The sequence below is a fragment of the Echinops telfairi genome, unplaced genomic scaffold, assembly GCF_000313985.2.
Source record: "Echinops telfairi isolate 266 unplaced genomic scaffold, ASM31398v2 ScPeMD7_32;HRSCAF=126, whole genome shotgun sequence".
NCBI lineage: Eukaryota > Metazoa > Chordata > Mammalia > Afrosoricida > Tenrecidae > Echinops > Echinops telfairi.
This window is the reverse complement of record NW_022103929.1, coordinates 1,282,352-1,304,186: the sequence shown is the minus strand read 5'-3', so window position 1 is coordinate 1,304,186 and position 21,835 is coordinate 1,282,352. Positions and strand designations below refer to the sequence as shown.

General features: G+C 49.9%; 1 non-coding gene across 1 annotated transcript; it reads left to right on the top strand.

Moving 5' to 3' along the window:
• Nucleotides 1–10,744: 10,744 nt before the first annotated feature.
• Nucleotides 10,745–10,870, top strand: LOC115869655. The gene has a single exon (XR_004046308.1). It is a non-coding gene; the product is annotated as a U4atac minor spliceosomal RNA (small nuclear RNA).
• The last annotated feature ends 10,965 nt before the right edge of the window (nt 10,871–21,835 follow it).

The window sequence follows — 21,835 nt, the reverse complement described above, 5'->3', positions numbered from 1 at the left end:
TGTGTGTATGGATTGGGATAACAGTTGTATGAGCCCCTAATAAAATGTTAAAAAAAATAAAAAATAAAAAAGTCTAAAGAAAAAAAAAAAAGAATTGGCACATTGAATGAATGAGTCACAATTTATAGGCTTCCTTAGGGCTGTACCTTGGGGCTACATAGGTATTGAAATTCAGACTTTCTCAGATTTTATAAAAGGTATAAAGTTCATAGATCCTATTGTATACAAGAATTTGAACAGAATATAGAGCAGGTCCCCATAATAAAGCTCATTAATGTTTCTGCAGGAAACTCATGAATATTCACACATTAAACAAAGACTATAAATAATTTCACATTGGATCAGGTAACGTTTTGCCACTGAATAACTTCTGAGGGGAAAACCATGTTGGTGTTATTTTCCAGGGCATTTAAGATTTGGAATCCATGTTGTTGTGACTGTTGTCCAGTGCCGCTGTGTCCGTTCTGACTTGTGGTGATCCTGTGTGCACCACAACCAAACACTGCCCAGTCCCATGTTATCCCCACAACCGTTCTTCCATTTGAGCCCATTGTTACAACCACTGTGTCCGTCCCTTTTGTCCAGGGTCTTCCTCCTCTTTTGCTGCCCCTCTACTTTACCAAGCATGACCTCCTTTCCAGATACTGGTCTCTCTGATCAACATGTCCGACGCACGTGAGACAAAGTCTTGCCATCCTTGCCTCTAAGGAGCATTCTAGCTGTACTTCTTCCAAGACAGATTTGCTTGTTCTTTTGGAAGCCCATGGTACTTTCAGTGTTCTTTGCCAGCACAGTCATTCAAATGCATATGTTTTGCTATACTCCCTTGCTATAATTCAATGAACAGAAAATCTTAATTTTAATGCATTTTTTATCTCTATTTGTGATTAAAGTTTCTGTGTTCTGTTTACGAAAATTTTGCTCACTCCATGGTCCTTAAAATAGTCTCCTTTGTTTTCTTCTAGAACCTTCACTGTTTTGTTTTTCACACTTGGATCTGAGTAAAAGCTATCCTCCCCAGTGAATTTTCTGCCACTCCAGAGCTCAAGACTCCTCACACCTCCTGCGTGCCCCATCATCCCTCTTCCTTCCTCTTTCTGGTGGATGGAGGAGAAAGCCCCACCCTCTTTTCAGAGTGAGTGAGGAAACACAGGCCTCAGGTTGGTGGGTGAGAAAGAAGGGAAGCCGGGGTGGGCTGGCAGCCATTAGTGCTGCATCTGCAGTCCATTTCAGGCGTGGAGCTTTTCACGGAGGAAGCCAAGGTTGTGGTTCCTAGAGGAAATACCCTTCCCCACTCCAACCTGGCTCATCTGAGAGTACACGCAGAGCTCCTCTCAGCAGACGAGGGTCCTTAATAAACATTTTCTCAGGCCAGTCTGCCTTTCTGGAACTAGAATCCAAAGTCTCAAAGTCATGGAGGTACCTGATCAAACCCCTCTTTGTGTGGGAGTGGGGAACAGTTTGGATATGCCAGGTGGCCTCAAAAAAGTTTGTTGGAATTTCCCATGATCTTTTCATTCCAGTTTTCCATGAAGTTTCTGAATCCCCTCAAATGGTCAGAGAGTGGCCAAAAGAGGTCTATGTATATGCCCCATCCAGGCAGCACAGCCCACCCATCAGTGTCAGACTCTAGAGACGGTCCTTTCCAGGGACTCACAGGGAGGGGGTGGGGGCAATGAGCTGATGCCAGGGCTCAAGTAGAAAGAAAATGTTTTGAAAAAGATGATGACTATATATGTAAAGATGTGTCTGACAAAATGAATATATGTATGGATTGTGATAAGCCCCCAATAAAATAAAATAAATTTTAATTCCTAATGATAAATATTATACTATATTGGGGGGGGAAACCCTGATGATCTCCTCTGTAAACCTTCTCTCAATTCACAATAAAAGTTTGTGTTGTGTTTTTTTTTAAGGAAAAAAAACAAACATGCCCAACGCACGTGAGACCAAGTCTTGCCATCCTTGCCTCTAAGGACCATTCTAGCTGTACTTCTTCCAAGACAGATTTTCAAGGAAATTTAGAAATTTTGAAGGAAGACATTCTAAACCATGGGATTGATAAGAGGGTCATGTTGTTGTTGTTGTTGTTGTTAGGTGCCATCGAGTCAGCTCCAACCCATATGCACAGCAGAAGGAAACGCTGCCTGGTCCTGCGCCACCTTCCCAATTGTTCCTGTGCCTGAGCCGTTGCTGCAGCCACTGGGTCCGTCCATCTTGTTGAGGGCCGCCCTCTTCTTCACTGCCCGCCACTCTACCAAACACGACGTCCTTCTCCAGGGACTGGTCTCTCCTGACAACATGTCCAAGGAATGTAAGATGAACTCTTGCCGTCTTTGTCTCTGAGAAACAATCTGGCCGTACTTCTTCCAAAACCGATCAGTTTGTCCTTTTAGCAGTCCACGGTACTTTCAAAGTTCTTCTCCAGCACCGCAATGGGAATGCATTGATTCTTCTTTGATCTTCCTTATTCCGTGTCCAACTTTCACATGCAGATGAAGCAATGGAGAATACCAGGCTGGGGTCAGGCACACCTTAGTCCCCAAAGAAACACCCTTGCTCTTCAATACTCTAAGAGGTTGGGGCAGTTCTACCCTGTCCCATAGGGTCGCTGTGAGTTGGCAATGACTCCAGGGAAGTGAATTTGATTTGTTTTCCCCTTTCCCCCATCTCCTCTCCCTACCTGCCTGTCCCCTTCCCGCCTCTCTTCTTCTCTCCTTGTCGGTGTCCTAACTTCCTAGCCCCTCTAACTTTCTCTGCCTTCCTTTGTCTCATCTTTTCGTTCACTGTCACTCTCTCCCCCCTCCAATCAGACACACACCTGCACTTACACACACAGATTGGCTTTATACACACACACACACACACACAGTGCTGGATTATCCCATAATCGAGGTAAGCACAGGCTTACTTGTTCTTACTTATTGATTTGGAGTGAACTGTTTCACTTTTTTTCACCACATCAAAGTTTCTGCTCCTAGGTATGGCTGGCATCTGTGTCTCTCCCAACCCCACAGCACCTTCCTACAGAATCAAAGCCTCTTTTTAATTGTACACTCCCCAGCAGGAATGAAGTAACCAGCATGCAAGGAAAGGGCTTACTTACTAACTTGCCCACTACAGAATAGTAAGTAAGTACAAATAAGTCCATACTTACCTTGCTTACTAGTTACTCAGCCTCTGCACAGACCCTTGGAGCCTGACAGCCCCCAGTGCCCTTGGCTTTGTCCTTCCCTCGGTCTGCAGGCAGGCAGCACACAGACCATATGCAGTGCCAGGAACAGGCAAGGAGCCTGGCGGATGTGGAGCGGCAGCCTGGTATCCATTTGTTTCACCTGGTCCTCACGCTGCTAACATGTTGGAGCATCTTCAGGCTTTAACCCTCTAGCTGCCGGTTGCATAGCATTGAAGGAAAAGACAGGGGAGAGGGCTGTGGGAAGGCTTTGGGGTTTTCTCCTTCATTCCGTGCGTTCACTCATCAACCATGGGCGGAGCCTTCACCTGACCTTGCACAGGGCCTGTCTGGGCTCAGAAGAAGCAGGCACCCGAGAGAACTCCTCTCAGAACCAAACAGTACCCACCCCCCAAACATAGATACACAAAGCAGGGGAGGGCAGATGGGCTCAAGATGATAAAAGAAGGGCACACAGGCCAGTTTCAAGGTCAGACAAGACTTGCCGGAGGAGGCCTGGCCAGAACTGAGTCATGAAAGTCAGATAGTAGCTCGCTGGGCAAAGAAGGTAGACAGGACATTCCAGGCAGGGAAGACAGCAGGGAAAAAGACTCTGAGGCATAAGAGTCTGGCCTAGTCAAGAAGCTGCAGAACGCTGTGTGTGCGTGCGTGCCAAAGGCCTTGGATGAGCTTCCAGATTTGTGTTTTAGCAAGAGCTCGGCGCTTTCAGGGTAGAAAGGTCTGGGAAAGAGAGAACCAGGAGGCAGGGAGACCAGGAGTAGCTACCTCTCCCTGGTGCCTCTGCCTGCTCCAGTGTTGACCAAGGGTTCCCTTCCATCAGCCTGTCTCCATTGGACTTCCTGGGCCAGACCCACCTAATCACTGGATAGATGTATCCCTTTCTCCATGAACCCCTCAGGGCAGGGCAGGAGGGGCAGCCCTGGGCTAGGTTCCCAGCTCCTAACTGCAACTTCACTGTCAGCTGGTGGACCCTCCTGACTGAGGTGGAGCTGCAGCCCCAGCCCTCAAACAGGTGGGACCAGGGGCAGTCTGGTCACTACCTATGTGGTTCCCATGTATCTGGGGAAACAATGAGGCCTCAGGTGCCCTCTATGCTCCACTTCTCCCCACCCACTGGTTTCCAACAGGAGCTTCAGTTACGTATTTACCCTGAAAACCTCGGGTGGGGAAGCCACCCGAGCATTTTGCACAAAGTCAGACCCTCGTGGGCACTAGGTGAATCAGACGGTGGTTCCATCCTCGTATTTGCCAGGGGCCCTGGTTAGAGTTTTTATTAGTTGTAAGGCCTTGGGCAAGTTACTGAGCCTCAGTGGGGCCCAGTTTCTGCATCGGCAAAGTAGGAATTACGACAGTCTCTGCCACAGGGCACTGCTGTGCCCAAAAGAACCCTGGTAAAGAGGGCTTACCATAGTGTCTCTCCTACCCATAGGACTTCAAAGTTCATGGGGGAAGTTCCATTACCTTTCATTCCATTTTCCCACAGATATTTTGAAGCTTCCACAGATTGCAAACATGCAATGAGATCTTCTTACTTCAGTTTTTCCAAGAATTGCATTTTTGTACCCTCTGATTTGGACCTCGCCAGAGAAGTCAGACTCCTTGTACGCCCCGATACTTAGCTTGGACCCAGGTAGCCCCTACATAATCCAACATTATTAATAATAGCAAGTGTTGGCAGCCCCTGATCGGTTAAGACGCTATTAGGCACCAGAGCCTGAGGTGAGCAGTTTACAGACTGCCTGGGATTCTGCTATGGATAAAATGACCACCTCCAGCCTCCATGGCTGCCCTAATTCCGATGAACGCTGCCTCTCCCTTCTCTCTCATACTAATGCCAGCTAGGATCAAGCTGAAGGCACAGCTTCATACACTGGGCTTTCAGTTTCAGGCCACCCCCTTCAATGTCCCTAGTCCCCGTGCATTCCCCAGTGTGGCACTGCCCTGCTCCCAGAGCGCTTTGTCTCGAGCCGTCATCATTGTGACTCTGCGTATGTCCTAGGCTTGAGGCTCTGTGCTCTTAGTGGTCCTCTGTCTGCACTTCCGTGGCCGGGACTTTCTCCAGCCTTTAATTCCCAACTGCTTCTTCAAGCCCGAGGCTCGCACCAGCCTCGCTGCCTCTGCTGGAGCCACAAAGTGTTATGTGTGGGACTGCGCCCGCTGTGACTATGCTGCAGATGTTTCACCAAGACAATTTGGAGGGTGCAGTGTGGATTCTCTTCAGCGAGTTGCTCACTTGAGATTTATACCTGGTGACATCCATAAGTCACTTCTAGGTTGGAGCCGATGGTTTAATTACTCCATCGACAAACTCTGCTACCTTCTCTGTGCCAGAGAAGAATGCTGGGGGAAGTATACTGAAAACACGGCTTCTTATTTTCTTATTGAAAATCACAAGCAGACATGTGACTGGGTTTTCCTAGGTGTGTGATGTAAGCAAGTTCCACTTCCCTGCAAGAAGAGCCAAGAGCAAATGTATCTATCCTCTTCCAACAATTCCATATGATGCTCCCAGGTCTGGCAAAGGCATTCTTTCTGTTTAAAACCAGCAGCTAGTGGCTTTCCAAGAGAATTCTAATGTAGCATTCCAGTGAATCTGCGAACAACCCCATGAGGAAGAGATGATTCTATCCCTTCCACTGGCGAAGGTAGAAACAGACCCGATGACCAGCCCCAATCACTGTGGCAAACGCCGAGGACCCAGGCATTTCCAACTCCAGGCAGCCCTACCAGGCCCCCTCCCCTCTCTAATTACTGTCCATCTTGTCTCTCTGTGCTTCTAGTCCTGACGGGATGGAAAGGTATCTTTGGGACGAAGACCCCACTTGGAGAAGCCTGGATTCCGGGTGGCTAGATACTCTCAAAAATGTGCTGCATCCATTTTTTTTGTTTTCTTCCTGCAGCTTTCTTTTTGCTAAGGTAGTGCATGTTTATTTTTATGAATTCAAATGTTATAGGAATGCTTACAAGTGAAAGTCACAGGTATTTTCCTCCCCCAAAATAACAGCTGTTGACAATATGGGACATATTCTTCCAGTCTCTTTCTGTACAAATATTAACAACACACATAAATATAATAATAATGGTTAGTATTACAGAAATTAAACATACCATGCACCTCTTAAAAATATGTGAACACTCTCTGAAGGGCATCTTTCCCTGTCTGTCCTTATCACCTGCCTCATGCTTTCCAAGACCCTAATTCACTGTGGCTGCCGACTCCTAGGACCAGCGGGTTTCAGGGGCTGTCCATCTTGGTGGGAGCACACAGCTTCATGGTTCCCCCTCAGGGCAGCCGGTGGGTTTGAACCATCAACTTTGAGGTTAGCAACCCAGCACGTAACCCACTGCACCACCAGGAAACTTTGTGCTCCCCAATAAAATCCAAAGCCTGAGGATTCAGTTTTCCTCGACAATGTCTTGCAGGGTGGATATCGAAGCTGCTGCCTGTTGCTACTGCACAGAAATATTGCTGTGAGAATCCGTGCACCTCCCTCCACCACACCCTGTGCTTCTCGCTGGAAGTGCTTCTCATTAGCACAACAAAGGGTTTCTGTGACTGTCTGCGCCATGTCTCTCCCCAGTCTAACTACAGGATGTGTAAGGGAATCTCAGGGACCCAGTCAGGGCATTCACAAGAGCAGCTCAGTGCCTGATCTGGTGTCTGGCACACAGTAGGGCCCCAATCAATCATTTCAATTGAATAATCGAAGAAATAGAGTCATGACCAGATCCAGGCACCCACAGTATGTGTGCAGGTTGCACTCCTAGAAGGAGGGAGGCTGGGTCAGAGAGGGTACACACTCCGAAGGGTCTTGTTTTTGTTTTAACACAAATGGTATTTCTTACTGTCTTCCCTGTTGTTTTTTTTCCCCAACTGGCTTATTGACACTTCTTCCACATATCATACAATTCAATAGTTCAATCATATCAAGAAGAGTTGCTCAATCCTTACCACAATCAATTTTAGAATGTTTTTTTCCTTCTTTTTTATATTCCTGTCTAGTAGTGTAATTATTTTTTCAATTGTGGCAAACATACACCACAAAACAGTCTCCAATTCAACAACTTCTACATGTACAATTTAGTGCTTCAGAAGGTTTTTGTAGGCTGTCGTTTACCTTCTGAAAAGAGGGAATCAATATAAGGGAATATAAGCAAGCGTGCTTTCTCAATACCTCAAGGAAGGCCCTTGGGGGCCGGGCACGGGAGTACAGAGGCGTCATCCGTTCAGCCCAGTGCAGGGTGCCAGGAAGTTTCCTTTGCTTCCCCTGCCTCTGAGGCGCTCCCACCTGCTACCCAAAGAAGAAAGGGTTCACAAACTTGTTTTCAGCTGGGAAGCAACACCCCGTCAACCCCAACAAACACGTGTTGTGGCCGCTGCCTGCTCCTGGCTGTGCCCCACCCTGCCTCCAGCCTCTCAGCCTCCCGGGTGCCTGAGGCCTAGCAGTTTAAGATGTTGGGTTTTTTTGAAGTTCACATCTGCCCTGCCAGCTCTCAGGTGGCTGAGCGGGTCCCTCCCCTCCAAGTCAGGACAGGCGGTGGTTATGCCCAGCTGCATTGTGCTGGCAGCTCGGACGCTGCGCAGGCACCGGACCCAGAGGCAAGAGGAAAGTCAGCCAGGAGATGGCCTGGAAGGGCCAGGTACCTTCTCGCCTAAAGGACAGCTCCATGGGGTTTCATGTGTCCATGGGCTAGGGATGGGCGTGTCTAGATGAACAGACATTTAAGGAGCGATGGGTAGGGAAGACCTAGGGATTCGAGGCTGATGGCCTGGTTGGTGGGCAAGAAACAGCGAAACCCCCTTCATGTAGGCTCACTACCTTCGCTAATGCCACATGTTCACTTTCTGCTCATTCCCCCAACAACTCTGCATGGTGCCCTTGGGTGCCCCAGGCACTCCTGGGCTCCTGAGAAAGCACTCAGAACTGGCCAGGGAGCTCTATGGGTTTGAGGCAGGAGGCAGACCAGGGGTGTGCCCTCACACCAATGGCCCAGGTCATGCCAGATGGACAGTGGTGTCAACAACCCGAAAAAGAGACATGTAAGCAAAAGGAAGAGCTACAGAGAACCTTGAGGGATTTTCGGGGGTCAGGGGGTCAAGGGAGGCCTCCCCGAGAAGTTGGCGTCTGCGTGGGGCCTAGGCTGGGCACAGGGAGCCAGCACCATGACGAGTTGGAAACAGACTCTTCCAAGAAATGGGGCAGCAGAGGCAAAGGCCCTGACGCAAGAGTGAATGGGTCGTGCGGTGACCTGAAAGATGACCAAGACAGGACATGGTGGGCAGGAGTCAGATCAGGCAGAGTGTTGTAGGCTGTGGGAAGGAGTTTAGAGTTCAAGTGCCGTGGGAAGACATCTTCTACCTTGTAGGCAAGCTTCCTGTCAAACATCCATCCATCCGTTCCCGTAGTCACTCATTCAGTCAATAATTAATGCTTTCCTCAGCACCAGCTCTTAGGGCTGAGGGTACATAGACGGATAAGACGCAGGTCTGACCCTGACAGAGTTCACAAGCCAATGTGGACATAGACGCTTACAAGGCAAAGGGGGAGGCAGAGGGGTTTCCAAGGTGCTGGGAGCCCAGAGCAGGAAGCATTCAATTCTCAGTGGGAGGCTCAGCAAAGCCCTCCAAGAACAGATACAAAGCGATTAGCACAACCAGCACAATGCTGGTATATCGAGGTGTCTAGCATTTACTTGTTCAATGAAAGAGGAAAGGAGAGAGGAAGAGAAGGAGAAAGGAAGTGTGGGGATTTGCCAAGGGCTGAAGAGAGGAAGCTGAAGAAATGCCAAGATTCCGTGGAGAAGGAGTGATTGAACCTTCTGAGGAGTCCGACCAGATATCGCAGAGAGGACATGTGAGAAAAACAATTCCCACTGGTTCTGGGACACCTAGTGTGTGCGGCACCTAGTAGCCGCACCAGTACATGTTCGTGAGCACCTGTCTCTGTCTCTCTGCTATCCAGACACCTAGTAGGGCTGTACTTGCCCGCCCACTTTGAAGTCAAGTGTGGTCCTGTGACTTGCTTTGCCCAATGAAATGCCAGTCCAAGTGATGGGCGACTCTGGGCAGATTTCAGAGCCAATGTGCAATTTGCCACATCCCTCTTCTCTGCCTCAGCAACCATAGGGGCACCAGGAGGGAGCCTCTCTCAGCTTGGGACCCCGAGAGGGAGATAATTCTAGATTAGAGTTCTCCAGACATCCTTAGGACCACTGAGATTCTGGGATGGTTGTTACTGCAGCATAGCCTAGCTTATCCCGACCCATCGAATGAGTGAGTAAATGGGGCCAAAGGTAAGGGTGTGGTGAGGTTGTCAAGGAATGAGTCACCCTTATGCCCATTCAAAATATCTCTTGGGAAACGAATCTTGGGTTCTAGCTCTTAAATTCAGCCGGTCAAAGGGAGCGGGAGTGTCCCCTCCTAGCCAGGCAAACTTTCCTCAAAGGCTCACCCTTTTTACCTTTCCCACGGACAGTGGTTTAGCCTTCTCTCCTCACATCTACAACCTTTGTTCATTCCACCCCCTCATTCCTTCATTCCCACACATCTCATGTGACCTACTCTGTGCTGGACCTCCTGCTCAGAACTGGGGAGGCCAAGCTAAACCAGACTCGGGCCCCGAGCTCAGGAAACGTAGAGCCTAAAGAACAAGACAGACCCATTAGCAAATACACCACAGCCTCAAAGGGCAGTGAGAGAAGGTGGGGGTCCTAGGGAGAGAGATTGCATTGGCTTCACTGACATTTGAAGGAGGTGCTTAAGAAAGGCCCGAATGTGCCAATGGAAAGGGCGGGAAAGGTTCTCCTGGCAGAAGGAACAGCATGTACAGTGGCTCAGAGTTGTGGAAGAGAACTAAGGCTGAGTGGCCGGCCTGGGGCTAAAGGGTTAGCCATGAATGGTGGTCTCCAGGAGAGCCTTGAATGCCAGAACCAGGGATCTAGACTTTGTCCTAAAGTCAATAGGAGCTGGGAAAGGTCTTTGGGCAGAGGAAGGACTTGGAAAGAGTGGGGCTCTGCCAAACTCTTATCCCACCTTGGTATCTGGCAGGGCAGCCCTAGAATCCAATCCCTGCTGTTTCTAGCCTCCCCATCACATCACAGAAGGCAGTGAAGCCCAGTCTTTGCACAGCTAACCGCATTGTTGGCCCCTTCCTCTTTGGGAGCCAGGGCCTTTTGAAATGAATCCGGCAGCTCTGCAATGTTGAGCAAAGTATCTAGGGCCCCCAGACCTGGATTTGAGTCCCAGTCCGTCACTTGCCAGTGGCTGATTTGACAAATGATGAATGTCTGTGAGCCTGTCTTGGGAAAACCCTGCCGCACAAGACCTCTTCTCAAGTGTTGAAGTGCAAGGATGTCACTCTGGGGCCAGAGTGCTTTCAATGACTTCCTATGCATGTGAAAGGTGGACATTGAATAAAGAAGACCAGAGAAGAAGCGATGCATCTGAATGATGGTGCTGGTGAAGAGTTTTGAAAGGACCATGGCCTTGCAGGAGAATAGAAAAATAAATCTGTCTTGAAAGAATGCTCCTTAGAAACAAAGATGGTAACCGTCCTTTTCTTGGGGTTGTGCTACTATCCAATGAACGCACAGTGAGGGTAGTACTGCTAATGCCTACGCAACACGCTTGCATTAGTTAAAGCTCTGCTCTATTTTGATGCAATTTTTGGAAGTAAAAAAAAAAAAACAAGATGGTGAGCCTTCAGATCTGAAGTATTTTAGATGTGTTTTCAGGTTTCAGACCAGCCCCTGGGTAAGGGCCTCCTGCTTGATAGAGTAGACGGAAGCGAAAAGAGAAAGGCCCTCAAGGAGATGGATCGACACAGTGGCTGCAAAGATGGGCTCAGATGGAACAACAATGGTGAGGCAGCGTTTCGTTCCATTTACACAGGGCGGCTACGAGTCAGAACCCACTTGACGGCACCCAGCGACAACTTGCATTGGACTACGAAGTTCTCCAAGGCCAGGGTGCTGGTAGATCTCAACCTTCCAGTTCAGGAGCCCCAGGCTTCATAGGCCGACACCGACTTCTGCACCGCCTATCATTCTGCTTGGTGGGGTGTCCTGAGGGTAGGGAGGGCAGTGTGAGGGCACATCTGCCAGGAGGTAATGATGCCTAACAGGATAAGTGCCCCACCATGTAAGGAGAAAACTGAAGTCTTCAATGATGTATAAGTTTATTTCAAGCATTAAACAAAGTAATAATAATACTTCCCCACCATGACCCAGGTGCTGTGAGTGGGATCTCTCATTGATTCCTCACTCCTTGTGATGGAGATTATGTCATTAGACTTATTTTACCCATGAGGAAACAGTCCCAGAGAGACTAAATATCACACACAAGACTGGCACACATTATCAATTGAATCTATTCCTTTCGTGCATTTGTGCAAGCAACCCAAATTTGCAGAGGGTATGCTCTGTGTTGGGAGCTGTTTTAGGCAGTGGGGACACATCTGTGAACACTAGATAGACTCTCTGGGAGAGAAAGAGAGAGAGAGAAAGAGAGAGAGAGAGAGAGAGAGTGTGTGATGTCGGTGGAAACTCAGGTGAGAATCAAAAAGGCTTCCCAGAAGAAGGGATGATTAAGCTGAGACCTGAGTGGTGGTGAGGTTCACAGAGGTGGGTGCGGTGAGCCTCTAAAGAAAGAGCATAGTAATAGGGGTGCAAGAGGGCAGAGGATGGTGAGACACGAGGCTGGAGAAGGAGGCAGGGTCAAATGATGGAGGATCTTCGCAGGAAAAGCCACTGAAATCCATTCTAATGACTTTATGATGCGGTGCCCTCTGGGCGGGGATGAGAATTTCTGCTGCCTATACTTCAGGAGGGTCCTGGGCTCAAAGTTCTCGTAGGTGATCTGCTTTGGCTTCCAACCCCAGTGTCCACTGTGATGGAGAAAGCTGGTGTGTTTCTGACCTTCCACTGACACACAGTATTCACCCATCCTTGGTGTGGCAGCTTCTGCCTGTGGCTCACAGCCTTCTGGGAGCAGTGCTACCTGTGAGCAGCACAGGTCATCGCTGTCTCTGCAGCCCTGCCAGAGTCTGCACCAGGCGGGCCCCTGTCACCGTAGCACACACTGGGGAAGCCCATCCTGCAGTTCTAGGTTTGAGTCCTGACTCAAGACTCAGAATTGCCAGCCTTGTGACTTTGGGAAAACCTCCTCTCTCCTCAGAGTCTCAGTTTCCTCATCTGTAAAAGGGATAGTAGATGACGATGATAGACATTGCTAACAGAGAAATAAGTTGGTGCATGAAAATCCCTAAGCTTTCCTCCTGACATCAGGTCAAAGGTCAGTGAGCAGAGCTGTCATGGCCTTGCTCATCTCCTGGTCAGGAAAGGAAGGGAAGAGGCAGAGTTTCCAGAGTTGAGAATGGAGGGGAACCAAGGTAAGGCCCCATGCGAGGGCATTCTGTGTTTTCAAGCCAAGCTCCCCACTTCCTTGCAGTCTCCAAAACCAATCCCAGTGCCATCTAGTCGATTCTGACTCATAGCGACCTTCTAGGACAGGGTGGAACTGCCCCTGTGGGTTTCCTAAATTCTTTGTGGAAGTAGAAAGCTTCACCTTTCTTCCCCCTGTGATCTAGCTTTATTTAAATTCCCTTTATTGGGCCTCGAAAGTGAGGATGGAAACCTACAGTTATGAAATATCATTGGTAGAATGATAAGGGCAACAAATGTACAAATGTGCTTGACATACAATAGAAGTATGTATGGATTGTGATAAGAGTTGTATGAGCCCCCAATAAAATGATTAAAAAAAAAAAAAGAAATATTATTGGTGTGCTTTCTTCTATCACATGGGGAAAGTGTCGATCCTCACGATTTAGTTTATCTCCTTCAGTTGAGCAGAACATCCATGAGACAATTTGTCCTGTTTCTCACCACCGACCGAAATATTACCAAAGGAGCAGGCTTAAAAAGGAGCAAGATGGAGGTGGCTTCCTCATCCTTCTTTAAATGCCTGTTTGAACAAAGCTTTACTTACCCGCTCACTGCCATCGAGTCAGTGCTGATGGGGATGAGCCAAGTGCCCTAGAAGACTCGGCAGCTTTGCATGGGTGATCCTGCCTGGACCCAACACACTCTGAAGTGGTTCCTGGGGCTCCGAAGTCGAGATCAGCTGCATCCTAGCTTGGAGTAGGGTAAGGAGCTGCTATACTGTCCCCTTTAGAGCCATCCCTACTCCAGTTCTCAAGGGACTTCCACTTCCCACATTGATAAATAGTCCAAAATGATTTCGAGTCTTGCCCTCCATTTTGCCTGGAGTCTTCACTCCCCAGCCACCCCCCTCACACACCTCCAAGTCCTCTCTGCTGTTTTACGTAAACTCAAAGGCTGCATTGAGTACACAGAGGTGACATTGGAGTGCAAATCAGGCCTCCAGCGTTGGCAGGGCCACATGCCTTCCCTCACCACTTCACTCTCGCACTGCTGACCCAGGTCTCCCTTCTTCTGAGTCGAAGATTGGCTTTTTGGAACCAGGGACAGGAGTTCCTCATTTTCCCTGCCTCTTCCCATCTTACAAATCCCATCTGGTTGAGATCTGTTTGGGTACTTACCACACGCACAGAATTGTGCCTGATTTGCCCTGCAGAACAGCAAGCTCTATGAGGGCAGCTACCCTCTCCATCTCTCTGACTTATTCTCCATGGTTCTGCCAGAGCCTAGCTGACACTGAAAAGCACACAACACAATTATCTAATATAGTCTCTGATACTTTTACTCTCAAACCATCGGCCAATGGATCAAGTGGGCCTTCCCAACATCCAGTATCATCACATGTAACATGAGCAACAAGCTGGGGGGTCTAGGAGCCACCTAGATGGAGGAAGGGGACCTAGGACACTGCACTAGAGGCCTTTCTCCAGGGAAGGGAGACCAACCAACCCATCAATACTTGTTCATCACAGTCAACTCCTTACTCCGTTTTGAATCCCTCTTACATGTTTCTCTGTGTTGTTGACAAGAAGACCAGAAGACCAGAAGATATCTATTAAAAGACCCACATAGAAATTTTGTCCCTCGTGCTATCCCTGATCTACCCACCTGGCAAAGAAAGAGTTGAGGCTGACCTGGCATGATTGGTCCCGAGGGGATCAGTGTGGGCCCCGGGAATCACTGCGTGCCCTCTTAGTCACTCTCATGAGCCCCGAGTTATTTGGCATCTTTCTCAGCTTGACATTGAGTTTACTGCTCCATGTAGTTACAGATTCTCTCACCTTCCAGAGTCTGAAAATGCACAGCACCTTTTCCCACCCCTGAGGCTTCTCGCTCTTCTCCGGGTCTCTTAGATTTCCCAGGGGACCAGGACCATGGCTCAGCAGGCTTGTGTGCAAGTTGTTACGGTGTGCTGAGTGAGATTCCTGCCAGCCAGGAGGCTTCAACTTCTGCACCCCCTGCTGCTTTCTCATCGCCTCCCTGCCTCCTGTGCCCTGTAGCAATATTCACTCGGGTCTTTTTGAACTTGTGATGATTTTTCCATCCTGGTTTTAGTGCATTGAATGGCGGTCCCCAAAGAAATACTTCCATCCCAGAGTCTGTCAATGCGACCTTAGTTTGTGGGGGGGTGAGGGTGGGGTGTTTTCATAGACTTACATTAGAAATCTTGATATGAGATCATCCTCCTGGGTTCCCCGGATGGGTCCAAACTCTAATGACAAGTGTAGTGATAGGAGAAAGAAGAGAAGAGGCCATGGACACCGAGGAGAAGACCCCTTGAAGATTGAGGCAGAGAGTGGCATTCCCCAGTCACCAGAAGTTGGAATGAAGCAAGGAAGAATTCTCCTCTAGAAGCTTTAGAGAGAGCATGGCCCTGCTGGCTCTTTGATTTCAGCCTGCTGACCTTCCAAGTGGAGGGAGAACGCATGTCTGCTGTTTGAGGTCATCGGGCCTGTGTTGGTTTGTTGGGGTGACCATCGGACGTCAACCCACTGGTGAAATTCAGAGCCCCTGGTTCTGCCTGCTCTGATCACAAGACCTCTTTGCGATGACCACAGCGGCCTCCTTGCCTCCAAGCTCCCTCTCTCTAGTCCCTTTGCCACACCGTGACTGCCAGAGGGGTTTCAATACTAAGACACGACCGTGTCACATTCCCATTTGAAGCCTGTATCAGAACGCTTTCTGTCCCAAGTGACAGAAAATCCAACTCAAAGGGGCTTAAACAAAAATGGGGTTTGTTGGCTCATGAAACAAACTAGAATCGGCTTCATCTCAGCTGGAGTTGGGGCTCAAACCCAGGTCACTGGAATTCATCATGCTGCCTTCGGCTGTGTGAGATTAGAAACCAGTGGAAAGGATCAAAGATCTCTCCGAGATTCTCAAAACGCAGCTTGGGATTGGCTCCCATGGACCTGACTCCAGTTGGGCCCATCCCTCCACTTATCACGGTGGCCGCAGCAATGAGCTGCACTGGTTGGCTTAGGTCTGGGTCACATGTGCCTTCTGCTGGCATTATGGGGGCTGTTGGCTATACCTAAGGCACCTGGCTGCTACCAAGGGCTTGCTCTCAGTTACTGGTCAAAAGGTTGGTCTGACCTCGCTGTGGTAATGGAGGACAGGCCTAGAAATCTGCTTCGATGAAGATTACACCGGCCAGGTCTGCTCTGTGCCACGTGGGGTTACCAGGAGTTGGAGCAGACTTGACAGCAGGCGAGCTTTTTGGCTGGCTGGTTTCACACTACCAGAACCACATGGACTAGAATAGTGATTCTCAACCTTCCTCATGCCGTAACCCTTTAATACACTTCCTCATGTGGTGGTGAACCCCCAACCATAACATTGCTACTTCATAACTATAATTTTGCTACTGTTATGAATTGGGCGACCCCTTTGGGGGTCCAACGACCCACAGGTTGAGACCCGCTGACTAGAAGGAGGAAAAGAGGAAAGGGCAAGGAGAGAAGAAACTCTCCCCAAAGAAAAGCCCCCCCCCCCACCACCCAGGACAGAGAATGAATGCTGAACAGCAAACAACCAAACAAACAACACCCACTACATGTCCACCCAGTTTCTCTCCCGTGATTCTTTCCAATGGGCATCAAGATCGGGTAGCTGGTGTCATCTTGATTCCAATCTTTGTTTCTCACTTCACACATGGCTTGACACCCCAAGGCAGATCCTGCTATGTCTTGCCTGCATGTCTGTGCTCACGAGACAGGCTCCTTCTGCCTGGGAACCCTTTTTTCCCTTTCCCTATCCCTTCTGATGACGCGCCGTTCTCTGGACTAATTCCCACTCACACTTTAAGACTGTGCTCACCTGGAGCTCACTCGGGGCTCCCAGAGTATATTGAAGCCTCTCTGAAGACATTTACCCTAGTGGACCGAACTTGACTGCTAATCAGTCTTTCCTTTACTGGACTTTATACTCCATGGAGGGCTGGGATTCATTTTATTTTTATTTGGCAAACACATAAGAACTTCACCAAGAACCAATCACTGGGGGAAAAAAAGAAAAAGAACCAATCACTGCTTTAAGCTTTGTAAAAATATTAACTCATTCGATCCTCATCATAAACCCATGAAGTAAAGCCAAACCAAACTCCCTGTTTTCAAGTGGATGCCAACTCTTTGCAGGCGTGGAAAACCTCATCTTATCTTTTCCACATGGAGTGGCGGGTGGTTGCAAACTGCTGACCTTGCGGTTTGTAGCCCAACATCTAACCCACAATGCCACCAGGGCTCCTTACTATGAAATAGGTTCTATTATTACTGAATCCTACTTTGAAAAGTGAGATGAACAGGTCATATCTAATTCATGCACCTGTTTCCTGGGTCCATTCCAGAACTAGACATGGTAGGTATTCAGAAAATATTTGTTATTTGGACTGTTCTCTGTTCCCAATCTGGCTACATCCTGAGTTTCCCCGGCCTGGAAAGGGGATATCACTGAGGCAGCCATGGCCAGAGAAGCCCAGGCTGATCTCTTTCTGACTCTGCAGCTTGTGTCTAAGGACTGGCACAGAGGCCTGAGACATGGGGAAGGGACCCCCAATCTGGAGGTCCAGCCCAGGAAATCTCAGGGGCTGGAGAGCAATCCCAGGAGGCCCTTGGGTGGCAGTGCTCTGTTTACCTCTACCTCTGTGTTCCCTCTCACTTCCCCTGTGTTTCCCAAGTCCAATCCAGGGACCCCCACCTGACATTCATTTATCCAAACAGACTCCTGAGGACTATTCTGTACTCAGAGTCCAAACCCTGAAGCCTCCTGAGCTTACACTGGCTCAAAATTAAAATATACTTATCTGATCCTCAAACATAGATTTCATTAAGACTGACCAGCTTCCACCGGTGTGGGTCTGCCTGGTTCTCTCGCTCTGCCTCCATCCCTACTCCATCACTCTGTCAGGGCCACCTCACTCTCCATTCCTCCGAGGCTCTTCACGCTCCACCTCCTCCACCCCCACCACACCCCCCCACCACACCCCATCTGCCCATCCATCTATCTTTGACCTTGTTCTGCCTCTTTTAACTTCTCCTTTCTGGTCTCTTTCTGTCTGCCTGGATTTCTTTCTCCTCCACTCTTTTCGACAGGGGTGTGTCTGCTTTGCTTGTCTATAGCCACTGGGTGTCTGTCTGTGGTTCTCTCCCAGCCTCCCTCTTCTTGCCTTTAGTTACCTGAAGGTTCAGCAATAGGCCTAGGTCCACTCACTTTCTCAGGACAGCCTCAGGACCCCAACCCAGACCCTCTCCCAGACTTTGAGCCTGCTCTTCCTTGGGCTCCTTGCTCCTCTGGGCGCTTCTGCCAAGCCCAGGGGATGGGACCCGTCAGGGCCACCTGGGCAGGGTGTCCGTCTGCTGCCTGAGGACTCGGGCTGAGGCAGCTCCCTTAATGAGCGTGGCTTCAGTGACACACTCATTATTCCTGTTCGGTCGCTTCGAGTCAAAACTGATTAGTTACACTTACCGCTGCAAAGATATAATGATTTTATTGTTTATCTTCAATTTATTTTGATTAACATCTCCGTTCTTTTCATTGCAAGTGCAATTAGGTGCAATGTAACAGCGACTACTTTAATTTTGTTGAAATTAAGATGAATAAGTGATGGCTTATGGTGCTTTGTTTAACAAATAAATCATAGTTAAGAGGGGCGTATTAGTAATAAATGAAAAAAGACAGCTTAATTAAAATGCATGAAGCCAGCCTCTTGATGTACGTCCAAAAATCCAAATCTGAATTCCCAAAGTCAGAGGGCTGTGGTGTCAGAGAGCCCTCACCCACCTCTCAAGGCAGTGACCAGAAAATGGCCGGCGATGTCCTCAGGGCTTTCTGCCTCAGTGCAGAAAGAGCAAGGAGTGCCTTGTGACCTTTTGAGGTGAGCTCAGAGAATCACCAAGTACTGCCAGGAGGCCCAGTAGACAACAAACTTGGGAGAACACAGGAGAGGCTTCCTCCTTCCAGAAGGGACTGGCTGCCAAGCCCACATCCTGAATTCTCCCCCCCTCCCCAACCCAGATGAGGGCAGGGGGCAGGCTATCTCCCAGGCATCTGAGGACTGGCACCTGCCACGCCTGGGACCCAGGGCAAGCCGGCTAGGTGAGCTCTTCTCCCTACTGGGTGGAGAGGGACTTCCCCATCTCTTGGTTTGGAAACAAAGTGCTAGAAGTCTGCCCTGGAAAGTTTCCCCGTGTGAAGTTAAAAAGCGGCTGTGCTGCCTAGGCGGCTTTGAAGCAGCTCCTGGGCCCCTCGGCAGGCTCCTGCGAGTCAGAGGGCCGGCCTCGCCTCAGATCAGTCGCACCTGCCTCCGCAGGGCTGGGAAATGGGAATTGTTTTTAAGCTGAAAAATTACTCGTGGAGTGCACTCCATTACCACCGCTCTTTTGTTCTCCGTCGCCTCCTTCCTCTGCCTTCTCACTGCTGGGCTTCCTGCTTTGGGTGAAGAGGGGCCAGCAGAACAGGTCTCAAATCCCGCTGCAAGCTCTTCGTGACTGCAGGCCAGTGGCTCCAGCCTCTTGGGCGCTGACACTGGGAGAAAAGGTGTCCACGTCCACGAGACAAGGGTGCTGTGAGGGTTGGCTGAGGTAAGTGCACAAAATCATCCACTATGGCCCTGAGGAGGAGCGCTAAGCAGTCTCTTGCTTTCTCTTTCCAGATGCCCCTCTCCTCCCATCAGCGTGTTGCCGACCCACATCTTCCTCACCCTTCACTTGGCTCACTCAACTCCTACTTATCCTTCACCCTTCTTCAATTAAACTACTCCTTCGTTGTCCTCTTTTCCTCCTCCTCCTCCTCCTGCTCCACCTCCTCTCTTTCCCCCTCCTTCTTCCCCGCCCTCATCTTCTCAACACATTTTGCCTGGGTGCTGGCTACTGTGTCACCCCTAGGGATTAGACCATGTGAGCAAACCCAAGACGGGCCTGTTCTCAAAAAGTGCCTCCACTCCCACAAGCCTTCATAAGTGTCACTACAGCTCTGCCACCGGTTCCAAGGCTGTCTTCCCCTCACTGAGCTAGGGCAGGGGCAGTGCCCAGCACAGAGGGTGGCAGACAGCAGACAGCAGCAGATACTAGCTGAGGATACCTTCTCTGGGCCTGACTGTAAGGGCACAGAGATGGGTGTGTGCTCTTGAGGAGGCCACACTCCGGTGGGGATGTAGATGCGAAGGCAGATACAGATGGCAAGGGTGCATGTGACTGTGGTGTGGGCTAGAGCAGGTGAGAGGACAGGTGATGACAGCCTTGAAGGAGGATCAAAGGCCAAGGCCATGCCTGGGAGCTGGCTCTGGCTTCTTCCTTCCAGTTCCGAAAAGGGGAAACTGGGACTCATATGGTTGAGGTGCATTTCCCCAGTACAGAAGGACAGATTCTTCCTCTCCAGCCTCATCTCCCTCCTTCCTTCAGCCCCAGCCATACTGCCTTTCTGATTGGCTATGCTCCCTCCTGCCTCAGGCCCCCAGGTACAAACTGGGCCCTCTGCCAGGAACACTTCTCTCATGTCAGCAATCCTTTCCACCTCCTGCCAACTTGGACCTTGGCCCCACACCTGGCTTTAGGTCTCAGTTTTGGCACTGTCCTCTTGAGCAAACCCTTCCTGAGCCCCCAGCCCTGGTCAGTTTCTCCATGGCACTTGCACAGTGATCCTGAAGTCATGATACAGTTGCTGCTCACGTTCTCCCTGGGTAGACAGACAGCAAGTTGAACAAAGACAGAGACTGTGAAATGTGTCCTTGGTGCCATCCCCAAATACTGAGGCATCATAAGCAAACTAAATGAGCAAGCTTCTCCAGCCTGGGCCCTTTGGATCCTACTGTAGGTGACCCTAACCATAATCCCATAACCAAGCCAAACCAAACCACACGCATCACTGTCCAGGCGATTCCAACTCATAGTGGTCCTAAAGGGCAGACTACAACTGCCCCATCGGGTTTTCAAGGTTGCAAATCTTTATGGAAGCAAACTCACATCTGATTCTAATGGAGCCATGGGGTGGGTACAAGCTGCCAACCTCTTTGACCATTGTACCCTTCCCCTCAACACCCCCCCCCCAGGCTCCTTCAACCACAGTCTCAAAGGGAGGTGGTTATTATCCCCATGTCACAAGTGAGGAAACCACAGCTTAGAGTTATGTGACTTACCCAAGACCTACACCAAGTAAGTGTGTTTGAACCTACCTGTCTGACTCTGAAGACACATTTTATCCAGGAAGCATCTTTGTATCTTAGAAGCCAATCACGATGTGTGTGTGTGTGTGTATGTGTGTGTGTGTGGAAGGGAGGGAAGCAATGAGAAGTAAGGATCTTCCTGCCTGCATGAGAAGACAGGAGCAAGCATTGCCCCTCTGATTGGTGTTATCAAAGGAGGAGGAGCCAACTGGTGACCAGGGCGGGAGATATCAGATCCAGCTCAGGGCTCTGGGCAGATACCAAGCTTTGTTCAGGGGGGGGGGGTGTTGGTGGGGTGGTGGTGGAGATGGGGACCAGACACAACCTCCTCTCTGAGGGGCTTGAGGGATCCCAGAGAAGAGGAAAGTGACTTTTTTACGGCTGAACTTGCCTTCTGGTACCTGTCCTGGCCTTCCCTGCTGGCTAGGGGGGCTTTGTGGGGCATTTGTGGCGCACACACCATGAGCCCTGGCCATCACAGGGTTGCTGCGTTATTTAGTGTCCTGTGTGCCTCTCAGTGCTCTCTTATCCACCCCAATACGAGCGCGTTGTGTTAACTGATTTGGATAAGGAAACTACAACCAGGCGGGGCAAGTGACTTGGCCGAGGTCTCTGAGCAGGGCAACCGCGCAGGCTAGGTTCCGAAGAAATCTCCGTTCCAAGAAGGGACGGAGGAAGGACTAGCGACTCCTCCTGCGCAATTCAAGAAAGGGGTGGAGAGTGAGGGGAGGTAGAAAGAAATAAGAGAGGGAGGGAGAAAATGGGTAGAGCCACCGAGCAGAGAAGGGGTAAGAGGGTGCGCAGCACACATCCAGAGAGAGAAAGAGAGACAGTGAGGAAGAGAAGGGGATGGGGGGTGGCCCCTGGAGAGACCGAGAGAGGAGAGGGGGGCAGAGAAACAGGAACCACGGGGAGGAGGAGATGGAGAGAGACCGCAGCAGAGGCGCAGAGACGGGACAGGGACAGAACAGGGCAGGGGGTGAGGTGGGGTAGGGCGGCGAGGAGCGCGCGGAGTGGACGCGGGACAGTGGCGGGCAGGG